The sequence below is a fragment of the Oreochromis niloticus genome, linkage group LG1 (genome assembly GCF_001858045.2).
Source record: "Oreochromis niloticus isolate F11D_XX linkage group LG1, O_niloticus_UMD_NMBU, whole genome shotgun sequence".
Lineage (NCBI taxonomy): Eukaryota > Metazoa > Chordata > Actinopteri > Cichliformes > Cichlidae > Oreochromis > Oreochromis niloticus.
This window is the reverse complement of record NC_031965.2, coordinates 38,088,976-38,114,237: the sequence shown is the minus strand read 5'-3', so window position 1 is coordinate 38,114,237 and position 25,262 is coordinate 38,088,976. Positions and strand designations below refer to the sequence as shown.

The 25,262-nt window shown below is 40.1% G+C and overlaps 1 long non-coding RNA gene across 1 annotated transcript; it reads right to left on the bottom strand.

Annotated features, from left to right (window-relative positions):
* Nucleotides 1–16,705: 16,705 nt before the first annotated feature.
* Nucleotides 16,706–24,287, bottom strand: LOC109203108 (uncharacterized). Its single transcript, XR_002063046.2, has 3 exons — nucleotides 24,251–24,287; nucleotides 20,515–20,552; nucleotides 16,706–20,018 (listed from the first exon to the last, which is right to left on the bottom strand). It is a non-coding gene; the product is annotated as an uncharacterized LOC109203108 (long non-coding RNA).
* Between the last annotated feature and the right edge of the window lie 975 nt (nucleotides 24,288–25,262).

Here is a 25,262-nt window from a genome sequence, read left to right as displayed (position 1 = left end):
TACGCTGTAAGAAAACGTCTTTGATCAACTTTGACTCAGTTTTAAAATCTAAATGTGAAAACAAACAAAATGTGAAACTAACAGAGTGTGAACACTAACGAACTAATATCAATCCTTTCAATTAATAACTAAGATTTTTTTGTGAGACTACAGAACAAAGTCAGTTTCTTTGAGTAAGGTTTTGTTTTCTTTACATTAGAAGAATTTCCAGATGTGTGACAGGATAAAAGATGCTGAGAAACAGGAAGTGGCGCATCTTTGATTTATTGCATTAAAGAAAAAGATGGAAATGGAAAACCTCATGAACATTCACAGTAAATTAACATAAATGTGACTCCTTTATCCATCAACTCAGATGTAAATAAAATATAAATGCAGCATGCACTGATGTCAAGAGAAAAATTCTCTTCATACCAAATTTATTTACTAAATATTTCACACTTGTGAGTATCCTCAACATGTCTCCACAAACATGCATGTTATATGATTTTAGTCTGATAATCCTCCAAAGCCTTAAAACATGAACCATGGATGATGACTTCCCTTCAGATAACATTAACCTGTTATGTCGAGCAGTCGTGGCACTACAAGCATTTCCATATCAGATTTAGCAGGAGTTAAGCGTTCCAATCATGTGATCCATTATTTTCAGCTTTTGTAACTTTTATCTTGTTGTCATTACTGTGACACAACTACAGCATTTAACCTTTTAATTCAGCGCCTTTAGCTTCCCATTATCCTTTACATTTAAAATTACTGGCAACCTGAAGAAAAGGGACGAATAAAGTTGGATACTTCAGCTTTCATGCATGTAGTCTGACAATGATAACACGTTTGTACTGTTGGGGCATTTTCTTATGTAAATATCTGACCAATAATGTGGCTCCTGTGCGGTTAGAGCGTCCAAGAGACCGTTAGCTGAACTTGGCACTTCCTCCTCTTGTTGAACTAAGCTGCACCGAGGTCCAGCGTAAGGCAAGATTTACTTTGAACTGTGATTTATGCAAAGCTACTCTAGTAGAGACCAGGAGTAAAGTCTGCAGTGTCAGTTTTGTCCAGAAAAAGCAGAGATGTCACCATGGCAACCAAGAACCCAGAGCTTTACAGGAAGTAGGAAGTGTTTTAACACAAACCGAGCCCTCTTCCTAAACCTAAACCGGATACTGAAACTACCCATGTCACTTCAATAATGTAATCATAATCAAGTTTATTTGTATTTATTTTAGTCAGCTATTAATTTAAAATGATTGGCCTATTCAAAGTTAAACTGCAACAATCTCACGTTTGAGTCAAACTATGGTCTCTGATGTCAGATGATTCCCACAGCAGTTCTACATCAGAAACGTCTTTATTGTGTCCATAAGTTTGAATTGATATTTATGCCTTCCAAACCCAGTTTTGATGTGTGTGGGATCCATGTGTGCGTCCTGCTAGCTGCTTTTCTTTTGAGGTGAAGTTGAAGAATTTGGATGTAGTTCTCCTCCAACATTGTTCCATCCACTTCGTGCAGCATAGCAAAACTGCTACCACCACCAGGCCTGACAGCTGGTGCGCTGCTCTTACCTTTACTCTTCCAAACACACCTCTTGTCATTGTTGTCTTACAGCTCAATATTTGTCTCGTCTGATCATAAAATTTTCTCGAGGAGGCGTCTGATTTGTCCGTGTGGGCAGGTTTCATTCAAACTTGAAGGTGTTATTTTTGGAGGCAAAAATGAATTCTTTCCTGTTTGGCACGTGTCCATGGTGATGTAGAGCTGGCTTCACTGTGGACAGTGATGCTGGTGTTCCAGCAGTTTACAGTTCATGGCAGAGCCTTGGTGGTTACTCTGTTATTAACATCCTAACCACTGGCCGATCATGAGGGTCACAGTTTGGGTCTTCTTCCAGAACCTTGGCAAAGTTGTGACACATTAAAATAACTTCTACTTAAGTATATTTGTTTGAACTGATGATCTTGGAATCTGCAGCTGTTTAGCAACGACTCCACGAGACCTTCACATCTTGTGTAAATCTACAATCATCTTTCTTCGATGTTCATTGACTTCCTTGGAGTTTCCCATTGTTCTGAGTGTAAATTTTGTAGTAAATTAATGTGCAGACACCTATGGCTGCATTAATTCTGCAGTTAAAGTTTAAGGTGTAATTTATTGTTAAATCCTGGGAGTAGCTCAGCGTAGATCCTGCAGGTGGTTTCTGTTTAATGGACTCTGTTCCTCTGAGCGCTGAGAGCCAGCGGCGGCCAGCAGCTCGTGTGAAGAGCTTTTCCTCCCCCCGCAGTGACCGCGCTCTGGTGTGTAAACACTGGCCGGTTTGTGCGGAGCGGTGAATTAGCAGCGGGCGACGTCTGGGCGGCCGTAAGGGATTAGCCAGTTAACACTTTCCTGGTGCCAAACACAATTGTGCTCCGTCAATGCGTACGGGTCTTTGAGTGTGTTGCCAAGAGACGGCGACTGTTACCATAAAAATGTCAGTTTCTGAACACCCCTGCCACCACCACCTCCATCCTCCTGAGCTGTCTGACCACACACAAGTAAAACAAACCGACTTTAAAGGGGAAAACCTCCAGACGTGAAAGACGAGGTTAAAATAATCACACGAGTACAGGAGGAGGAGGTGCTGGGAAAGATGGACCTCCACGGGACTGAAGGAACAGAACAAACAATTACTCCACGTTTATTGATTTCTATTGATTCCACAGGGACTAAACTTTAAAATCAATAAAACTATTAGTACAGCCTATCTTCTGCAGTTTAGTGCTAACATTTGTTATAGGTGACAATGCGCAGTTTGATGTAAATAATCTGAAACTAATGCAAGAAATAAAAATGATTCACAATGTAAAATCCGAACCAATAAACACATTTTTATTTTAATGAGGCACAACAAACACACAAGAACAGAACAGTTAACAATATCTAAAGTTTTTTTTGGTATTTGAATTTAATTACAGGCGTTCATAGCAGGTTTGATTATTTGTGGCTTGTATGTCATTCCTACATGGGAATTCAGTGCGTTTGTTTTCATGGTCAGTCCTAACGGAGGCTGGAAGCTGAGTTATTGAGTAAGGATGAAAATGTGAGCTGTTTTCAATCCTGCAGTCCCACGTTTAACCCTCACAAACATTTTAATAAGCAGCTGAGAAGCTTTTTAATGCCCCGATTTCGGTTTCAGTCGAGTGAAGCTGGAAAATATCAGGAACGCAATTTAAGGCGAAGATCTGCTGGATGTCCAACATCAGCTGCTAAACTCACCGCTCACTGAAGTGCAATTAATCATGAGCCCCTCGCTGCTGTTCGTTAATTAGAGACTTCAGGAAGAGGCGTGACAGCGTTAATTAGCAAACTGTACAGACGATCTGTGGAGAAAGACTCAGAGAGAGAAGAAGAACGTGGCGATGATGATGATGATGATGACAGAGCGTGCCGTCTGCTGTCAGCCAAACAACACATGGCTTATTTACACTGATGAACTCGTCAGATGATGAAAGGCTGTGAAAGATTTTGGGTGCTGAAACACGACATGAAAACACAGGACTCGCCGTTGCTTTCATCATCGAGTCATCTCCAGTTTGGTTGAACAAATATTTAAAGTCATGTAAGATATCGTTCTGATTAATGTTAATAACATAAATAACACAAAATTCCATCCAGCCAATAATCCTAAACACACAAATGTTTTTCCCTACATTAGCCGTCATGTCCTTCTATGAGACAGTCTCAACAATTGGCAGCCATATTGAAACACCTCCAGGCTGTTATTATGATGTTAAGTTAAATATGGTCAATTTTAATGGTCCCCAATAATAAAAACTGGATCAACAGGAAGCTCATAGGTTTTTCAGGTCCTTTCCTTCAAATTGGGAAATTTAATTTTTCCCTCTTTAAGTTGCTCGGTCATGTTTGCTCTTGCAGAATTTTTCCACAGAGGTATTTAAATTAGATAGTTTCTGGTTTTATTTTCTTAACATTAGACATTAGAAACAAATAAAACTTAAAGCTCTTTGAAGCCAACCAACAGCAACAGATTATCTAAATATTCAGTCTACCATTTCCACATGTAAGAAGGTAGCAAGAAATATTTGTCTTAAGCTTCTGGTTCAATTACCGACCCGGACGTGTAAAATCTGTCCAAATATAAAACATTTACCGCATCTCTCTTGGTGTGTGAAGGCCTCAAAGTTTCAGATCCAACCCCACTTTTTATTTTTCAGCCCTTGAATTTGAAGTTAAAGTTAAAACAAGAGAACCATAAACTACCTAAAGGTGTTAAAGATGTGATGTGGGGATCATATTTGTATCCCTGAGCCTGCTGCTGCGACCCCACCCCCCGCCCCCCTCCTCTCTGTCCTGATGTGGAAACTGCTCCAAACTCCTCCAGGGCTGACATGGCCTTTTTCCCAGTTGCAGGAACGTTTAGCTCCTTTCAGCTAAAGTTTCTACCCTCCCTATCATAATCTATGAGACCTCATCCATCTGCACATCTTTCCCCTTTAAGCGCTGGGCAGGTTTTTGGCACCTCGGCAGCTTTGAAGTGCGGCTCTGAGGTGTTAGTTTACGGGTTGAAGGTGGAGATAAGATTCCTGAATGGGTCGTAAATTAAACCCATCACTACAGAGGTTTAAAAAAAAGGCTGGAGGCAAAAACACACCGAGGTCATTAAACCTGACAGTCTGTTATCAACTCAAACATTCTCCAAATACAAGAGAAGCTCTTTAACAGCCTGACCCCAAGCTTTACGTCTGTTTGAGTTTTTACTCATGACCTCCAGTGTGTGAGCTGTTCACATTTATTATCTTCATGTCATTTCATGTCCTGGGGCAGTGAGAACAGAAACTGCAAAAAGACTTCATATAAAATAAACGATGAGTCATTTTTCAAGCAAAAGCTAAACTGACACTAATTAAAATGCAGTTATCTGACAGATAATTCTGAAAATGATTTGTCTGTTATCTGCAGTCTGCTTATTTACAGAAGTCACGTTTAGCTGAGTGAAATTTGAGGATTTTATGTGGGTGTTGCTCACGAGTCGCTGAATGAAGACACAGCTAGCCAACCACAGGCTACAGTGTGTACAGCTGCAGCAGTTGTATAGACTGTATATAAATGATGGACTTAGCCACTGTGATGTCACACCAGGGTCCGTAAAGTCCCTTTATGAAGCTGCATGCATCGTGACACATCGGGTTTAATGTTTTCATTTTTGCCGTTTTGTTGGCTTGAAACTCAAAGTGATGAGCGAGACTCTGAGCAGCTCACACGTTAGCTAACGACTTCTGAATGACGGATAATTTAATCTGTTAGCATAGCTGGGTTTATTTTTTTTTTAACCCAAAATGGAACTTTAGTTTTAAACTTTGTGTTTTATTCAGTGGGACTTGAAACTAGCGACAGAACCCAAACTCATCAGAACAGCGATGAGCTCAGATCAGGCTACCAGCAGGCTCACTTTCTCACAGACTTCAGTACAATCAGACTTATATTTACAGCCAAAGAAATCACAGTGAAATATTCAATACACATTCAATGATGAAATATGTAGATTGTGTTTATAAGGTTAATAAAATGTTTTGTATAGTTCAGTTTTAGAGTATTTAATTTGCCAAAAATAAAGTGAAAAATGAAACCAATTAAAAATGAGTTTTGGTGATGAATTTTCTCATTATCGGGAATTCTTTGAGCTACTATAATCATGTAGTAAAAATTTGATATGCCGGAATTTGTAAATATTTACATAATTACCTTAAAAAATCTGACACATACCCTTTAAGAAAATAATTATGAAAGATTAACAACACACAAACAATTCTTTTCCAGAAAAGAAAATAGTTAAAATAAAATAAATGACTGTTTGTAGGTTGTTTTTGTTATTTTAGAAGTTATTAAAAAATTGAATTGTCATATTACTGAACTGGAAAGTTTTTATATTTTATAAAAAGCTGAAATTTTCACTAGTTTGATATCCTCTGTGTTACTGTTTTGCTTCATATTGTGAACTTTCATGACATCATGTTTTGCTTACTTGAAGTTTACATGATCACGAGTTTCATATTATTAGATTGTTGCCGTTATTCTTGTAGGAAGAGTAAATTAAAATTGGGATCTGTCCTCGTGTTGGCGATCCTGGTTCAGGATCAGTTTGGGGTCTCAGAGTTCAGAAGTTCACTGACAGTTTATGGCTAAGTTGAAGCACCTGATGGCTGCAGGGAGCGACACCCCCATCAGTGCCGCGCACAGGTGGGTTACGGGAGGGCGGAGCCGCCTGCCACAAACCATTTAGGGTGTAGAGAGGGGAGGCCAGGGGGAGGTTAGTTAGTGGGCGTGTGAAAAGAAAACGACACTAATTCATTGGTAATAAAAGCGCCACCTCCTCCCCCGTCTGTTCCCAGGCAACGCCGTGCTCAGCAGCCCCCACCTTCATCCCCTCCATCCTCCTCCAACTTCTATGACTAATCGTAAGACATGTGGGGGAGGAACCCACCACTGTGCCCGCGACCAACACAGCTCATCAGCATCATCACAAACAAACAAGCAGCAAGAGCCGGACGCCGCACACAGGAAGTCGCGGGGTTTCGGGCCTTAGCATTGACAAATAGCAACTGACAGTAAAAGGAAGTCTAAAAACAAAGATCTCAGGGGGGCGGGAACCTGGATGAAACCTGTTTCTGATGTTGGTTTCAAATGTGGATCAGGTTCATTTCCAAACCTTTCCAGCCCTTAACTGAGTTATCTGGTTGATAAACTTAATCAAGCAGCTTCCTTTAACCAAACCAAAGACTAACTGAAACGATAGTAAAAGAACATCTGAGTCGCACCCAGTATACTTCATGACAACTAAATGAAGTCCATAATAGCTTAGAATTAGCTTAACAATTTCAAATATACTTTTTTATTTATATGCTAAAGTCTTTTCTTGGCAAATGCATTTACAGGAAAATTCACCAGGAGACGGAAAGCTTGTGTTGTGGATGGAGTTTACTTCATTTTTGGCGTCTTCTTCCCAAATGGTGTGTTTCTGTCCATCAAGGACCTCAACATGAACTTTTATCAGGAACAATTTACCCTCCATCCTCCATCTTCCCTGTGCTAATGTGTGCTTATTAGCCTAACCACTGCTATGAAGCTGCGCTGATGTTTAGTGCTGTACCTTTGTTTATCCCCAAAGTTACTCCAGAGCTAAATGTTTCATATTTAAATTTTTGTATTGAATAGATCCATCATCAGTGGATCATCTTTAGATGGAAGGTAGCTAGGTTGCTAACGTCTAACTCCCCTAAACCTCTTAAATCCTCTTTTTCATGGATGTTGGATTTTATTTTAACAGCTGGGCAAACAGCCACACCGATCACTTATTGGAGCTCAAGTTATTTTGGCTGTTTTTATAAAAAGTAAGCCCAGTGATGTCACTGCGATAAAGAGCCGGAAAGTTTCATTTTCACTGCATTGACTCAATAAAAAGTAAATAAACTTAACATTTCAGTTTAAATATTAACTCTGGGTTTACGGCAGTTACTTTTTCAACCAGCTGCTTTCAAACCCTGAAAATACATTTTATTTTCTGTTAAACTGCTATAAATCTTTTAGGCTCATAATCTCGTTCTCGCCAGTTTTACCTAACTCTTAGCAAGAAATGCCGGTGAAATATGAATAAAGGTAATTACTTGGAAGGTATAAAGTAAATAAAATGTTACATTGTGCAAAAGAAAAACCAACAAAAATGCGTGAAAGGGGTCAGCGATGGCGCGCTGACCCGTTGAGACAGACCCGTTTCTCCCCGTCGCTGCATCATTTACACCGTCACTCAGGGGAAGCCGTCTTATTTGGGTCACACATGAAATCAAACAGCTTCACCTCTAGCTGAGACGGATGATTTATTCAGAAGCTGGCAGCCGCTCAGCACGGCGGCAGATTGTGTTCTTGGTGATCTGCCTGAAGGCGCCAAAGGGAAGCCATCAGAGGAGGCTCTGCAGAGACACGGAGACGGAGGTTCGCCGCGCTCAGAAATCGGGAGCTCGGAGAGCGCTCGCTCCTCTGACAGATTTCAGTTTGTGTCTGAAACAAGGCACGGCGTGTAAAAGAGGCATATTCAGAGAGCACGTCCAGTCTTCTCCTGGCCGATGTTCCGGCTCATTGTCACGTCTGCAGGTGATGAAGACTCAAGTAAATATTCAGCATGGACCTAGAGCCTTACATACTATAAGAGAGGTTCACCACCATCTTTGATTGTGAAGTCAGGGTCTGTGGGGCTTCTGCTACACTCCAATTGGAAGTCTGACTTCAGGGAAGTTCCAGTTCAAAATTCCGACTCAAAAAGTTGGAATTACCGACTTCCCAGAATGCAGCATTAGGACCTAAAAGCTACTTGGTTAGTCTTCAGGCTCTAAAGACCAGGTTCGCTGGAGGAATCTTGAATTGACATGTATGGGAGAATCCATTAGAAGTAATCATTTCTATATACTAGCTTTCATTTTTGACATATTAGTTTGAGACGTTGTAAATTACTCCTGGTGACCAAAAAGCAGCCTCTCGCCCTTAAAGGCTGAGCCTGTTTCCTCTGGATTTTATTTTTATGACCTGCCGTCCTGCACCTGCATCCTTTTTATCAGGCGGAGAGGACAAACCGAGGCCGCACATATTCACATGTACAAGATTAGGTCCTTTCTTCCTCCACAGCTTGAAAGACATGACGAGGGGAGGGACAGACGAGCTGAGAGGACTCCTCTGGTGTTTTTTTATCTGCTGGAGGGTGAAAGGCAGAGGGGGGAGAGAAAAGAAAGAGGGGGCAAGGAGACAGAGCCCTTTGTGTTTCTCTCAAGTGCTAATTCACAACGGATTCCTCTTAATGCACTCGTGAGGCTCTGTTAATGGTCTGAGTTTGCATTCAAATGGTGTATTTGTAGCTTTATAATTAGTCTTTTTTTAAAATTAAAACAAGATCAGTTTAAACACTTCAGGAACTCTAACCGGTGCAGGATGCTGTTGACATTGAAAAATCACTGCTGAGTGACACATTTTTTTCACTTGATATTTGCTGTTGGCAGAAAAATGGGCTCCAGCACTTTTACACTGTATAAAACCACCAGGTTGAATTGTTAATTTTAATATAAAAGGGTAAGCTTAAAGGCAAAGCAAGGCGGTGCCAGTGTCATGGTTTGCTGCTTTTCTTCCTCTGGACCTCAGCAGCCCATAAAAACAAATTTCCAAGTTTGTCGAGCTATTTTTAAAACTGAAGACCAGCTGAAGTTGCAAAATGACCAACACAGCACAGTAAATGTATATTTTAGAGAAGCTCAGACAGATTTATAACTACATATTACATAGAAGCTGTTTTACCAAATGAGGATAGAACAGTTATGAAATCCAAGGGTTTATTTTAATTTTGCAGAAACACTATATATTCAGTGATGTTCAAGAAATGCATAGTATTCATGAAGTATGTTCAGCTAGCATAAATAGATTTTGCTTGTCAACACGTGAGCGAGATGAAGATCCAGATAGATATTTTTTTTTGTAGTTCTTTATGTATTTAGTTAAAACATTCTGTATTTCCCACATATATACTTACTTCAGGTAGGCTGTTTAGGTTGGTTAATTGTATTGTTGGTTAATCATGTAAAAAATAGAAGTTTGGGTTAGTTCAGTTAAAGGAGCAATTTCACTATAGATAGCTGACTAGCTAACGACCTTAGCCATAGCTTAGTTCAAAATGTATAACTGATTTAATTATTAAAAGTCTGGGTAGCTTAAACTCAGATTTCATAAATAGAAATATGGGAGAAAAGTACATTTTTAGAATAGAAATGTTAGCCTAGCTTAAGCATTAGTTAGTTTAGCTGTAGTTTGATTTGTGTTAGCTAAAAGTTCATACCGAGCGCTAAGAAAATAGTTGGCGGGTAAAACTCTGAAGCGATTTAATAAATATAAGTCCGGGTTAGTTAACAGTTAACTTTAGAAGCAAAAACTGTTTATTTCATGTTTAAGCAATAATTTAATGTCTCTGTATATTTTGTACTCTCTTATCGGTGATATTCCCAGAAGAACAGATATTTTTGCAAAATTTATTTTCAGTCTATTTTTTTTAAAAAGAATTGCGGTAAAAACAAATTTTTGAGCCACGCATGAAGTTTTACAACATTTTCCCAGCATTATAAAGCGAGTCTGTCCTCTAAGTGTGTCAGTGAGTAAATATTAATTGTTGGAAAAATTATCTCAATGGCCTCTTTGTGTGGAGCTAAGCTCTTTTTTCCTGTTCACTGTTAAAATCGGTAAAACTAACAGTCACTTCCAGCCGTATTTGCTCACAGCCATTCAGCCGCACACAAAGCGCAGTTCAATCACGTTTTTCCACAAGTGGGACTCGCGTTTTGTTTCGACAAAATAAACTACCGGAGCCGTCTTTTTCTTTCTTTCAGCCTCCTCGCAGCTTTTATTTCACGGCTGCCCCGGGCCTCAATGGGAATGTCAGCGCTGAAGAATGCTTCGCCCTCCTCCTCCTCCCGCTCCGCTCGCCAGGATTCAGCCGCCGTCCAGCCGGCTGACAGCTTCCCCACCACATCACCTGGCGACTAAAGGGACCACACACACTCCTCGTCCTCTGTGCCTGGCTAATTCTTCTTCTTGGCTTTTCTGGAGGGCGAGACTGTTTTCAGCCACAGGTCTTTTCTTTCTGGCAGCTTTTCACCCTCGAGCACTTCCAAACAAATTTCAAGCATGAGTGTAAAAGCTGTCGAGTGTTATTGGACAAAAGAAATGTCCCCCCCGTTTGTTCCAGGTCGAAACTTTACAGCACTCAGATCTGTGTTAGTCATTCAGCGTCCACAGCAGAGCAGTGACAAGTCATATTTTGCCAGGACCACACATGCAAGACTTTATTATCCCAGAGGGAAATTTCCTCTGGACGTACAGTAAACAAACGAAGCGTCCGATAAATTCATACTGAAATAAAAAAGAAACTATCAACGAGAGAAATCTTTATCGTAAACTACACCGTCACAGTGTGGTACATACAGCATATATACGAAAGAAAAATGTCTGATGTCAGCATTTCTAAGTAATATATTTTAACAGTAGTACATGCAAATTCATGTTTTTTTGTTTTAGTTTACTTATTTTGTGGAGGCTCAGTTGGTTAAAAGCCTTCTACAGTTAACTAAAGCTATACTAGCTTGGAGGTTTGCTTCTTTAAATGCCTGCTGGTACATCAAAATAAAGTAATTTATAAGTGATTGAATAAGTTGAATGTAATGGATAACACATGCTTTAAAGAAAGGATTCTACATGGTTACATGTTACATTGAAATTGCCCAAATCAACCCAATTAGGAAAAAGGGAAGAAACAGGCGCTCTCAACTTGCTTCCAAAATTATTTGTGTTGTGTTGAAGAGACGCCAACTAAAGCTGAACTAGTGCTGAGCTGTACGTTGGTGTACAGCCGTCCCTCGTTTATCGCGGGAGTTGCGTTCTAAAAATAACCCGCGATACGTGAAATCCGCGAAGTAGCCAACTTTATTTTTTACAATTATTATAGTTGAAACCTGGTTCAAACCTTTGTAGAAAAATAAGTCCAGTATTAGAGAATGAAACCAAAGGCACCTGCGACAGTTAGTCATGAATTCTTAATCACAGTAGCCAAAATAAAGAAACCGTTTTAGGGAAATGGGGATGAGATTGTAAATGTTCCGATATGCATTTGTGATGCTTTTATTTTGAAGAAGTCAAGTGAGTTTGGACTGGAATAATTGTTTAGGTATAAAAATAACTAATTGTTAGCCAATAAGCTTGCAGTTTCTCTCGGTCTGATTGTTCATTGATCGTATGAAAAGCTTTGCTGGCTACATGCCGTACATGTTCACTGTCACCAGGGGGCAGCGTCAGAAATGCGTGCAACAATCAAACTGCGGTGTAAAGCGAGGTTTTTCGTCGGTGGACCAAAACAGAATTTGATCACTGCGGTAACTCGCCACGTTGTTGTATAGCTTAGCTCATGCTAAGTGCTAATGAAAGCCTGGTTAGCTTTAGCCTGGTTGGTGATCCTGTTAGAATAACTGTGCCACCAAAGTTGTACCCAGTCTGCTCCAGAAACCTATTTTGTTCTGCTCATGTGCAAAAAATGGCTATTTCCTGTTTCTTCCCATCAAAATAAGACTGTGTGACAGATTCTAGAGTTAGAGTAAAATTTCATCCTTGATTGTGATAATTATGAAATGGCACTATCACTATTCCTCCAATCAGGTAAACTCTTTGTACATAAACAGCGTATATAATTTAAAAGACATATTAGAAATGGTAACTTAATCCTAATTTATGTAATTATAAAAATAAAATGTAAATATTCTTTATACATATTTTATAATTTTCTCTGTTTAAATGAAAAGCACAACATCTCTCTTCGACAAACATATAAATTAAACAGCTGAACATCAGGCGCTCCGGTGTGTTTCCATGTTGTGACAATTAAACCCTCTAAACCACCACATGGTCCGTCTTATTTTGAAGGGTCGGGAGGCACTTCACGCTTCCTGTGTCAGACGCTGTGTGCTTTATTGCCGACAGTAAAACATTTTAGTGCCGCAGAAATTGGGCTGTTATTAAAATAGCGGGCTCGTATCTGTCACGGGGAGACGTACAGTTATCTTTTGGTGACGCCGAGACATATTTTATCATAATCTGCCGAGCGGAGCCTTGTACACATCATTGGCTTTTCCTGCTCGGTTAGATTGTGAAGGTCAGAGTTCCTGCAGCCTTTTATGGCTGTTTAACTTTTAAGAAGGATTGCGAGGCGGCGGCCGAGGCGATTCATCTTCACCTCCGTCAGTCAGTCAGGGCGTCATGTTTGGAAGAGAGACTTTTACAAGATCTCTCTGTCAGTCCACGAAACGTCACTCAGATCAGGGGCTTCAGGTCAAATTTAGCAGATAAATAAAACACAATTTTCTCTTTGAATGGCTCTGAGAGTTTCACATGTAAGATATACAGCCATGTAAAAATGATCACAGGTTTTATACAATAAGAAAAATAAGATTTTATTTTGAGAATTTAGTGGAAACTTTGGATCAAAATAAGACTTTTAGTGTTGCTGCCTCTACAAAACTTTACTTCAAAGCCAGGTTTAGTAACAAGGATGCACTGATTCATGTTTAGGCATAAATGCAGTGTAGTTATTAGGATTAAGGAAAAAGTGCACCAATAGCCTGTACAGACATATGCAGATGTACTGGCGCCCTCGCTCTAACCTCAGTAAACACTTCCTGATGAGTTTATGGTCTCAGTCGCTGGTTTTAAAACTTGGCGAATAAAACCAGTTTAATTTGTAGATTATCTTTCTCACACAGCTGAAAACACTCAGCTGGAGGCTTCATGCGGAGTTGGGTAAACTGGTGGATGAGACCTTACTGTCTGTCCTTTTTTCAGACTACGGTAAATTTCTAACATGTTGGATATCGACTGGTACGTTAAACCAAAGCTGGAGATTAATAGTCACAATGTTGTAAGGGTACCGGCCCCCTCCTGCTTAAATCCCCAAATAAAATGTAACTTGTTTGTTCTTTACTTGCCTGAGAATGCAAAATTAAAAACAATATTTTTCCTCCTTAAAGTGACTCTTAATACTCTTTTCTGTGGATGTTGTTTCTTTCCACTAGTGGTGGGCCGATCGATCCACATATCGATTATATCGATACCAAGTCGGTATGGGATCGATACGAGCCTGGTGAGACTGATTCTTTACTTAAAGTTCTGCTCTTGTTTGCAAGGCTGTGGTTTCGGCAAAGACGAAATGGCCAGGTCGCCGGACTCGCCGCTCCTGTGTCGGCGCAGAGCAGGCCCTCTTCTGTTTACATTTTTGTTGTTGAGAATTTGAATTGTAATCTTTGTGTTATAGTTTCTCAACAGTACTTGTTTGTTCTAATTTGTTTACTGGTTTGCGTGCACTTTTTATTTAAGATTCTTCTGAAAAATTTTTTAAAAATTGATAACTAAACCACCACGGCAGACCCAATGGCATTTTCATGCTTCGCAGCATCATTGATTCTTACAATAATCACACGGTTGCTGTAACAGTACATTCAACGGCTGCAGCTCTCACGCTGCCAGCCGAACACATCACCACCAACAAAAACAACACAAGCAGAGCACAGGTTTTAGGCCGCGAGGCGTGATTGTAGATGCCATGCAGGTGAGTCCATCTCACCTGGTGGACTCATTGGTGACCAGACGATGCCTCGCCACAATGATAAAGTATTTTCTATTTAATTATAAACTTTGTCCTAATTATTTTATGGATTTTAACTATTTACTAATAAAAAAGGAAACCTCACAAAAAAACCTTGATGTCATGAAAATGAATTGAGATTTGATGCATCGTTGACTTTATTTATTGAAAAGTATCTGTATCGGCGATACGGGCCCGTATTGGATCAATACCAAAATATGCAGTATCGCACACCACTACTTTCCACTGATCCTTCGTACGCTGAGTGTGTTGACAGATTAAACTTTGACTCGTCAGCACCTGAACACCTGCGACTTCTCGTCTGTGTTTGTCGTGGCGCATTCATAACACACGATCAGTCAGAATGGTCACGTCTATCTCGGCCACTGTATTCGGGATGGCGGGGCAACATGGTGACCTCCATAAGCCGGTGCCTGCTCCTGTGTATTTCTAACAGCTTAATTCTAAGTTTAGATTTGTTGGAAGACGTAATCACACACTAAACTGTGTATATTTTTCAAATAAGCTCTAAAAAGACCGACTGTTCCTTTAAAGTTTTTTTTACAGTTTTTGTCTTCTTACACAAAATGTCTCTAAATCTGCATCATCTCAGTCTTTGTGGAGACAGACTGCATTAGGCCGAGTCCGACTGTGGGTTCAGGTTTAAAAAGCAGCTTTGCAATAACTGAGCTGGTAAACTGACATTGCGCCCGGCGCTCCTTCACATAATGGACTTCCTGAAGTGCCGGCCTCCCATCAGGCGGTGAATGTTTGGCCGGTGGTTTCGGTCTCACGGGACTCGCCGTCACCAGCAGCGTCTTCTTTAAACTCTGAGCAGCCGTGTGGGATCGCCTCCGTTTCATTCGCTTCCCACCGCCGGTTCCCTCTTTGTGCTCATTAAATATTTAATGGGGGGTTTAAGCGGTCGGCGGGATTAGCTTCAGTCTCCGGGGGAGTGGGCTGCATTGTTTCTCTCCACGGCTGCAGGTTTAGTCTGTCTGTTTAATCTGCCATTTACATCTCACAGTTTAGTTGTTTTGTTGACGCTGACAGTGAATAATAAGCCGATAAGAGTCTCAGTTTAAAGAGAGGATACAGTGTGAATGGTGATGGACACGCGGCGGGTGGTGTTTGGATGAGCGTGCCAATTAAAATCATTTAGGCGGAGCTCCGAGTTTCACAGTGATTCTCATACACAGCTTCAGCTCTTTCTTTAATGTGGGGAGTCACATGTATGAGCTGCATCAGTTTCCAGCAGGACGCTGAGGTGGTTGAAGGTTACAGTGAAACTTAATTTTGGTTGACCTCTCTCAAGCAGAGGTACCTGCAGCGTGCAGGGGGCGGAGTCTAAAGGGGACCACGAGCAGGCTTTATCCACACCCATAAAATCCTAAAGAGCTAACGCTACAATATTGTAACTTTAGCTAAAAAACAGTATTAAAGTAAACAAAGATCATCATCAGACGATGAAGTCGCCGTGTCCTCTGCGCTGGCACCGCTCGGTGTTTACTTGTGTGGACTTGAACCCAGTTTAGCTGAGTGGCTCACATGTGAGCGGCAGTCCTGCTGTCTTTGTAGTGGCAGAGCTCTAAAAACTGACACCCCGGGGGCCTCGGGGACGTTGGTATAGGGGGACTGCTGGGCCACGCCTTTCAGCCACCATATGCTCCAGATACCAAGTCAAACATGGGACTCTTTTCTTGGCTCATTAAAATGTTCGACATTTGGCAGGAGACGGCTCCCTGTCTTCCTGACCTATTTTCATATGCGGAGCTGTGAACGTTTCACTGTTTCAGTTTGAGAGACTGATGCTGTCATTTATTCCACCAGACTCCAAGATTCCTCATCCTCTGCTCTTCAGAGGCCTGCAGACTTCACGGTCCTTTACCCTCTGTTAGCAGCCTGATTATAATGTTGTCTCTTCGAAACAGGGCCACTAGTTTCAACCTTAGAGCATGTTTATTTTTTAATTGTAAGATGTTGTCTTTAAAGTGGATTTATTCTGCTTTTTAAAATTTTCTTGTCAAACCTGGTCAGAGTTCAGTGTACGTTCAGTAATCCCTGTGAGCTCCAAATATTCAGTTTATCACTTTTTCTTATTCTTGGATCTGTATGATGTCACAGAGATGGCTAATATTGATCTTAAAAGGGGAGGAGCTAAAAAAGTTTGTTTCAGACGGTTCAAACTGAGCTCCAGGCTCAGTATCAGATAAATAAGGATTATTTTAAACTGTTAATAACGCAAAGCTACTCTACTAGAGTCAAAGCGTAAAACTACAGGAAAAACTATCAGGAAATCTGCTCTTGGACGTGAACTAAAGATGTGTGTTACATATTATACCTGCCTCAAAGTGCAAAATTAATCAGGAAAGATTTTCACTCTGACTGAAGGAAAACTAAAAAACTCACAAGAATCCAGCAGCCACAAAACAAACGAATGACAGAAGCACAAATGATGACAGAAACTTTGACACTTCAGTCACATTATCACTGCTTTAGTAAATTTTTATTCATTTAACTCTTGTCAGCAGGATTCATTAAGAATACGATCATATAATGAGCCAAACACAATGCGAGGCACTAACTCATATATTATTTATTTTTAAAAATAATATTTTTCAGACATGATTTTATGTTTATCTCTGTTACAACTGCTGTATTGGTTTTATTGGTATTCAATAACTATGTTGGCCGTTTGCATTGGCTCTTGGTTTGTTTTCTTTTAAACTGAATGTTCTACTTTTCTTGTCTGTTGAAGCACTTTCCTAATTTGGCATCTTTATTAACAAAATCGTATTTTGGAGTTCTTGTCTTCCGTACACGTGAGCATGCTCTAAAGAAGTTGCTCTAAATGCAGCCCAGAGTTTAAACGTGTGACCCTGAAATAACGTACAGATGAATGGACGCTTTCTTTAAAATCAATAAAAACTAAAAGGTAAACAACAAACTAAAACAAACATGGCTGAATTAAAGTGAGCCGATCTGTCTGTGCATGATGTTATTATTAATATTAATAATAACATCACCTCCTCCTCTTATTGTCCCAGAGGAGCAGCGTCTTCTTTTATTACCCTGCAGGGTCATTTACAACCCGTCCCGTCTATTCATTGGTTGAGGAGATAATCCCGTGATAAATCCTCGCCGTGCCCTTCACAGTTGTCATAGCAAGACCATAAACAGCATTTATAACAATCTGAAGAGGGAGGGCGGGGGGCTCTGCTTAGCATGCAGAACAGATTAAGATGGGACGGGGCTGCTTAGAGCCCCTCTTCATCCGTGACAGACAGACGGACTCATGGGAAATGTTCCATCGCCGGCCCGTTTATTCTCAGTGGGAAATGAGCTGCAGAGACGGCGCTCGCCCGGCAGAAACGCAACTTTCCTTAAAGTGGAAAAGAAAAGCAACAAAAGCAGTCAAAAAATATTTTTCATTTCCTGCACTTGCTATTTTTCAGTTGGTTTACGTTTGCATGAAGCTTTAAGGAATTTAAGACTTGTTAACAGAGTGAATGTGTGCACACGAGTGGACTCGAGGCGAGTCTCAGTACGGTCTCAAAGACATTCATTCTATATTTTGTTGTATTTTTGTTACCAATGAGTTACATGTGGGTGACGTATGTTAAATATGACAACAAATGCAACTGTATAACACAACATCTCTTAACATTACCAAGTAGTTTTTAATATGTGACTTTAACCAGTATTTTATAGTACTCAAAACAAGAGTGTTTAAGAGGTAAACCTTTTGGTTGGCTAACACTGGAATTGAGCACACAGCACTTTAGCAGTTCACATCGTACAGGAAACCGTTTGTTCAGGGCTATACTGTCCACGTCCCATCAGCGGTGTCCTTCAGGCATTACTGCTATTTATAATTTATCTTCTTCTTCTAGGAAATAGCTTAATTTTTGAATTTATTTCTTCTATTATATTTTATGCAGATGACACACAACTCTATTTTCTACACAATCCAGACCTTCTCTTCCGGTCCTATTCTCGCCTCCTGCCTACAGGCGATCATCACTTTGATGACAGTCAGCTCAACCTCAATGGCAAAAAAACTCACATCATCCTCATTAGTTCAGAGGACTCATTTTCTAAAATGCATCCTTCTGTTGTCTCTATAGATATTTGTCAGTTCCACACTTCTCACAGTGTCAAAAGTCTTCAACTTGAACAATACTCTGTCCTTTAGCGCCCGCATCAGTAATTTATTACCACTACACCTTCGTCAGCTTGACTCTTTGTCACAGTCGTATCAGCCAAAAGCTTTATGTTTACATTCTTATTATTCCTGGATTGTAAATGTCTTTTAATGTTGTTCTTGTTGGTTTGAGTTGTAAGGTGACCCTGAGTTGTTGTTATTGTTATTATTATCATCATTATTATTATTATTGATCGTAACCCATACCAAGTAGTCTTTATGCCTGCCTAGTCAAATACCACTGTCACCCATTCCAGGTTCAAAATTTGAACTAAAAGTAGAAACTGTAGAAATCAGAGCAGTCTGATAGAAATCATATAAAATAAGTGGGAATTTTTCTTTCCATAAACTCAAACCAACTAAAAGATGTATTTTTATATAAAAACTGGTGTCCAGAAGTACAAATGAAAATGTCACAGTGGCTAAATATTCTGAGTATTTAAGGAACTGCTGTCATCGTGTGTTGTTGGTTTTTTGTATGTCTTTTAAAAATGATGCACAGTGTGCAGTAAATCATAAAAACAGGATGTTTCTCAGGCAGATTCCGCAGGTTTTTTCATCAGATGTGCGATTGCGTCAAAATACTGATGCGTGCTGCGCGTTCCCGGAGCCTCGGAGTTGCTGCCAGATTAAACACGACATCAATAAACAGTTGTATTTACTGCTGTCTCAGCTCTGCAAGTCAAAACAAAAAGAGCCGTCAGTGTTCGCGTCCTCCCCCTCCTCCTCCGGCCGCTGAACGTCACCGTGTGACAGTGTTTAGCTGCCGGCGTCCGGGCTAAACACTGCCAGAGGACTCTTCCCAGGTACGCAATTAATCTTAATTAAAGCAGAGTGTGACAAAGGCATCCCACACAAGCCTTTGTTCTGCCTTCAGTCTGCATCAAAGCTGCAATTTAAAATATACATAGCTCTGAGATGGTGTGTCAAAGCTTTGTTAAAACAGAAAAGCACAAAATATGCAGAATAACAACAGTAATTAACTTTAATAGAATAAAACAATAAAAAATGCATTTGAACTATTCAGTCTCGGGCGTAGATCCAAGCAAAAGTGCCTCGATAGCTAAAACCGAAGCACAGATTTTTAAATCAGTCTTTTACATTACTTAAGTTTTGTTGGGGTCGGACTTTAATGTGGCGTCTCCTCCAAGGAAACACGTGAAATCTCATGAAGTGCTGCCCTATAGATCACCACGGACGCAAGTCTGAAAACACAAACATGTTGTGCATTTTACTTCTGGCATTTAGACCCAGAACTTTCTGGAGAAATTATTTATCTTCTTCTGGCATGAAAACACCTCAGCATCTTGAGGAAGAACGGGAAAACGTTGCTAGGAAAATGGACGTTTGGAATGGCCTGCTGAAACCACTACAGTATTAAATGCTCCATTACAAGAAAACGCTAGTTCAGAAAATGAGTGCTGGTCTTCTGCTGATGAGCCAGTTTAAGTTTTCATAAACTCTCAGTTGATGGCATCCCCATGTTTTATCAGTGCGTCTTTGTATCTTAATTTTTGATGTAAAAAGGAAACAGGAAGTCAGGCTGTCACATTTTTCACGTCTTTAAGTCTAAAAGGCGCAGCCCTGCAGACTCTCTGCTGACTGCTCTGTAAAGAAAACAAAGGACAAAAAAGCAATTAAGTCGGGCAGTAAAAGTCCAAGTACCATAACATGCTACATTAAATATCTATTGGGCTCCATAAATTAACACCAAGCAGCTTCTTAAGCACTTTGTCTCATTGAGGTTGTTTACCGGAGGAACAAACTTGGACTCTTTCCTGCAGATGATCCTGAACCGTGCGGAAGCCAAACGGTGCCAAAAATTGAGGTTACGCTGCAGGCATTATCATGACTACAATGATTTAATGGTTTTAACAATCAGTCAGATTACGTAATTGTAGAGAAAATGTTGTTGTGACTAAATTGATAAAAGAATGATGCTTTTATTTTAATCTTTAAAAAAATAGACACCTTTATCTGCAGAAAGCTGCTTTAAGACGCAGCTTCGCTGAGTCACCATTCAACCAGTGTTGAAAGTGCAGACTTCAAACTATATACCACATTTTAAATTGTGTTAATAGGGAAAGTAAATATAATATTTACCTCGTGCTTTTTCCTGAATAATGTTGTCGTGTTTGGTCCTGGAAGAAAAGGTAAAAACTGAATTTTCCAGGGAAAGTGCACAAAAAACCTGCCCCAATTCTATTGGTGGAAAACGGCACCACTTCAACCAATCAAACTATATAGTGACACGCAACATTTGGTTGCCGAGTAAGATGGGTAACCTGTGCGAGTGATGGCGGTGAACGCGAGAAAAGATTTAGATTTGTGAGGTTTAGTGTGAAGCGTGTATGGTTGGTTAGTTCTGCACTTCTGTTTTGTTTTGTTTGTTAAACCAATGAGACGATCACTGAATGTGGTGCAATCAGCGAAGCTCTTCTTTGAGCTGGAATAAGCTAAGCAGAGTCCGAGCCATGCAGTGACGACTTTAACCAGGAAATTTTGTTATGGAAGAGGAGAAGAGGAAGAAGAGCCCCTGACATGGACACAGAGGAAGGCTCAGCTCTGTAGTGATGGGAATTCCGGCTCTCTTTAGAGAACCGGCTCTTTCGACTCGACTCACTAAAAAGCAGAGGTGGGACCAAGTCATTGTTTTGCAAGTCTCAAGTAAGTCCCAAGTCTTTATCCTCAAGTCACAAGTCAAGTCTCAAGTAAAGTCAAGCAAGTCAGAGTCAAGTCGCAAGTCAAGACAGACAACTTTCAAGTCAAGTCCCAAGTCCGAAACTTTGAATTTCAAGTCCTTTCAAGTCTTTTTTTTAACCCTCTGGGGTCCCGGGTATAATTGGCCGTTCTTGACTACTTTTGATTTTACTTCTATATTTCACTTTTAAAATATGTTTTTCTTGCCTTGTTTGGTATCATTATTTACAGCAGAACCTCAAATATCTGAAATTTGAGTTATTTTTTTCATTTTGGTATACTATATTAGCACAGTTGATCTAAATTCAGACAAGAAATTCAGAATCCGAGTAGAAAAAAGTTATATTTTTTTACATGTTTAACGAATCATTTTCATAACTTGAAATGCAAATAGAAATTGTACATTTCTAAAAATTATGCACAAGTTTTGCAAACAACAAAGTTATATGGTACTATTTACCTAAAAATGCAGCCAAGGCCTCAGGCATTTTTTATATAACCATTTAAATCTATTTACAGAACAATCAGGTGTGCTGCATCAAATAAGAAGGCACACAAATTATTTGTGCCAGTCCAAAAAATGTAGTTTGTGTTTAGTATAAGACAGAGGAGAACAGCACAGGCCTAAACCCTGCAGGTCTGACAACTGGAGGTGCAACAGTCCAGTTTTCTATGTGGAGACAGCGTTTACACTGGAATCTGCCTTTGACAGCTTTTTTAGATCAAATATGAAATTCAGCAGTCTAACCGACACACAATACAAAACAATAACTACACAACAAACTAACTATAGCCTCCAAACACGCTAAACGTCACTAATGTCTCACATATGAAAACTCTCTCTCTCTCTTTCTTTCGCTCGCCCGCTTTCCGTCGCGGGTGTCACTCCTAAAAACTTCCCCTTCTCCCTAAACAACCAAATGTCACATGTTGCCTTATCATTTTTTTGATTGGCTGACATGGTAAACTCTAACACCAATAGGGAAGGGGAGTTTTTTCTTTTTCTTTTTTCACTCGCAAGTGGAGAGCGTATGCTAGGCTGTCTGTAGAAAACGCCGTTTTTGTCTAGCATCCCTGTTGAGAATAACCTTTGCAAATAAACAACAGCTAATAATATAAGATCAAAGTATTTTATTTGATGTATTGACATAAATGACAGAAGAAAAAGGCCATGTATAGCAGGACTACTCAATTACACACTAAGGTGGGCCAGATTTTCTAACCAAAAAAAATTTTTTTCCCTGGCTCAGACATGCAAAAGTTAAACACGACCATACACTAATTGCAAATTAAACACAGTGATTTTGAATTGTGATGTGATGGTAAAATAAATATTTGTCAGTCTAAACTGGGTTAAATCTACGGGGTTAATGATGGGGAGGAGACGGACAGAGACTGAGTACAGCTACAGAACCCACTTTCTGAAACGGACCCTGCTCACCATTCACCGACAATTCTGAGCTAACAAGTTGCATATTATTCTTGGATGCGCTTGCAGGACCGGATTTAAAATAGCATGACAAACATATCATACCTGTTAAAGCCAAACAGTATCATCAACGTAGCCCGAAGAACATTTGCTAATAAGATGAAGTTAGCTAAGTCAGCTGTCTCATCGTAGCAAAAAAAAAAAAAGAAAAAAAAAGCACCACCTACCGTTCTTTATGCAACTTCAAATGTCGGACAAAGTTGGAAGTTGTTCCATCTCCGTCTGTGATTCTCTTCTTGCATGTTTTGCATATTGCATTTCGTTTTTTGTTGACTACTTCGTAGTTTATGTACCCGAAAGAAATTACTCTTGGAAGCATTTTTGGCTCGAGCGTTTTTGTTCTTGTTTTTTTCAAATCTGGTTAATTTGATTGGCTGTGCTACAGCCCACGCTCACATACATACGGAGTGTGGTAAGAATGAATGAATGAATAAAGTGAATTAATGGTCCGCACTTTTTATATAATATGTATGTTAAATTTTAGATTTGGGTAAAATATCAAGTCTTTTCAAGTAAACAGGTTCAAGTCCAATTCAAGTCCCAAGTCACTGGTGTAAAAGTCCAAGTCAAGTCACAAGTCTTACAACCTTTTTTCAAGTCAAGTCTAAAGTCATAAAATTAATGACTCGAGTCTGACTCGAGTCCAAGTCATGTGACTCGAGTCCACACCTCTGCTAAAAAGAGCCGGATCTTTCAGCTCCCAACCGGCTCTTCAGGTTGTTTTGTTGCTTTAATTAATTTATTATTAACAACAATATAAAATTATGCACAAAAAGAATTAATAATGTAAGAAAACATGGTTTTATTTATATATGTTTATATATAAATATATACGGTGGCCCCTAGAGACAAAGCACGTACAAACTCCAAAACACATTTCTAGCGTTAACTGAACTTCCAAAACAGAGCTACCTAGATCACTTAAATTACACAATTGAAAGCATATGTGTATTGTTTGTGTATTTATACACAAACACTCATATATATTCAAATAATTTAAAAAAAAAAGTTCATTTACCTGTTACTACCACACACCATATCCGGTCATTGGTACTTCCTGGCTTGTGTAGCCACTAGGTAACAAAAGCTCAACACTGCCCCTAGCATCCTGGAGCACTTCTGTTGTGTTTTGTACGTGCTTCGGAGTTTTTACGTGCTTCGGAGTTTTTACGTGTTTTGGAGTTTTTACGTGTTTTGGAGTTTTTACGTGCTTCGGAGTTTTTGCGTGTTTTGGAGTTTTTACGTGTTTTGGAGTTTTTGCGTGTTTCGGAGTTTTTACGTGTTTTGGAGTTTTTACGTGTTTTGGAGTTTTTACGTGTTTTGGAGTTTTTACGTGCTTTGTCTCTAGGGGCCACCATAAATATACTTTTATTTATTCACTCCACATAAAATGTAATAAATAAATCATATAATACAAAAAACAACTATTTACATTTCCACTTTTAGCTATATAAATTTTCAGCTTTTTCCTTTTAAGCAAATTTAAAGTGAAACAACACAAAACACTGCAAACCACAACACAATTAAATATAAATTAAGATATGAAAACAAAAAGAAGATGCACATTCTCTGTCATATAGGCCTGCATGAATAAACTTTCTGAATCCTTTATCATCTGCAACTGAAAACAGTTGTGGATGATTACTATACCTTTCTAATGTGACGTTGTTGTTCCTGGCTCTCTTTCTCTCTCTCTCCCTCCCGCTCTGTTCCTGTGCTACTGCGTGTGTAACTACCGCCCTCCCCCTCTGCCCAGCGCAAAGCAAAAGGCTCTAGTGCGGAGTGAAGTGGGAAAAAAAGTGCGAGAGAGAGGGTGAGAGAAAGGAAAAAAAAAACAAAAAAAAACACGACTCCCAATAAGGAGTCGGCTCGCATCGTTCACTTCAAAGATCCGGCTCTAAGAGCCGTTTCGTTCGCGATCGACACATCACTACAGCTCTGAGCCCAGGAAGGAGGAGGAGGATGGTGACACTGCAGGTTCCAACCACGAAGAACAGAGTCCAGGTAGAAACACGTTCGCCCGTCAGAGTCCAAAACAACGTTTTCTGTTGTTTTAGACCAGTGACACAGTCAGGACAATCTACAGCAACATGAAGAAAACGCTGCAAAACACTCAAGACTGGAGACAGAATCACATCTCATCTGTGCTCCGTCCACACAGAGTGATGACAGGAGACAGGTTCAGCCACCTCTGTGATCCTGAGGAGGAAAAACCAGGTCATGACAAACCCTTTAGGGTCAGGCCTCTCTGTGATGACATCCTCAGTGCCTGCCGGGCATATTACCACCCGACGAGGGAGCTGGCAAAAGGCAAAGACTGGCACGACACAGTGTATGAAAGACCAGCTGACTACAGAGAGGGTGAAGTTTTTTATATTAACTGAATCTAGAAGTGGTTACACCATCAGGTTCAGCATATGATCCTTATTCAGCCACCCTGTCTGGGTCCTGGATAGCATGTTTACATGGACACTTTTTATACCAGTCCTGAACTCATCCTGGACCCGACCAGCATGAATTCTGGAGCATGTGGTACCTACATGGATTGGGATGCCCCAGAGGGAGGGCAAATGTTCTCACCAAAAAATGTGGATGAATATTTGTCAGGTGGTCAGCTTTGTGGCATGGACAAGGCAGGTGTTCCCCAGGATCAGGAGAGCTG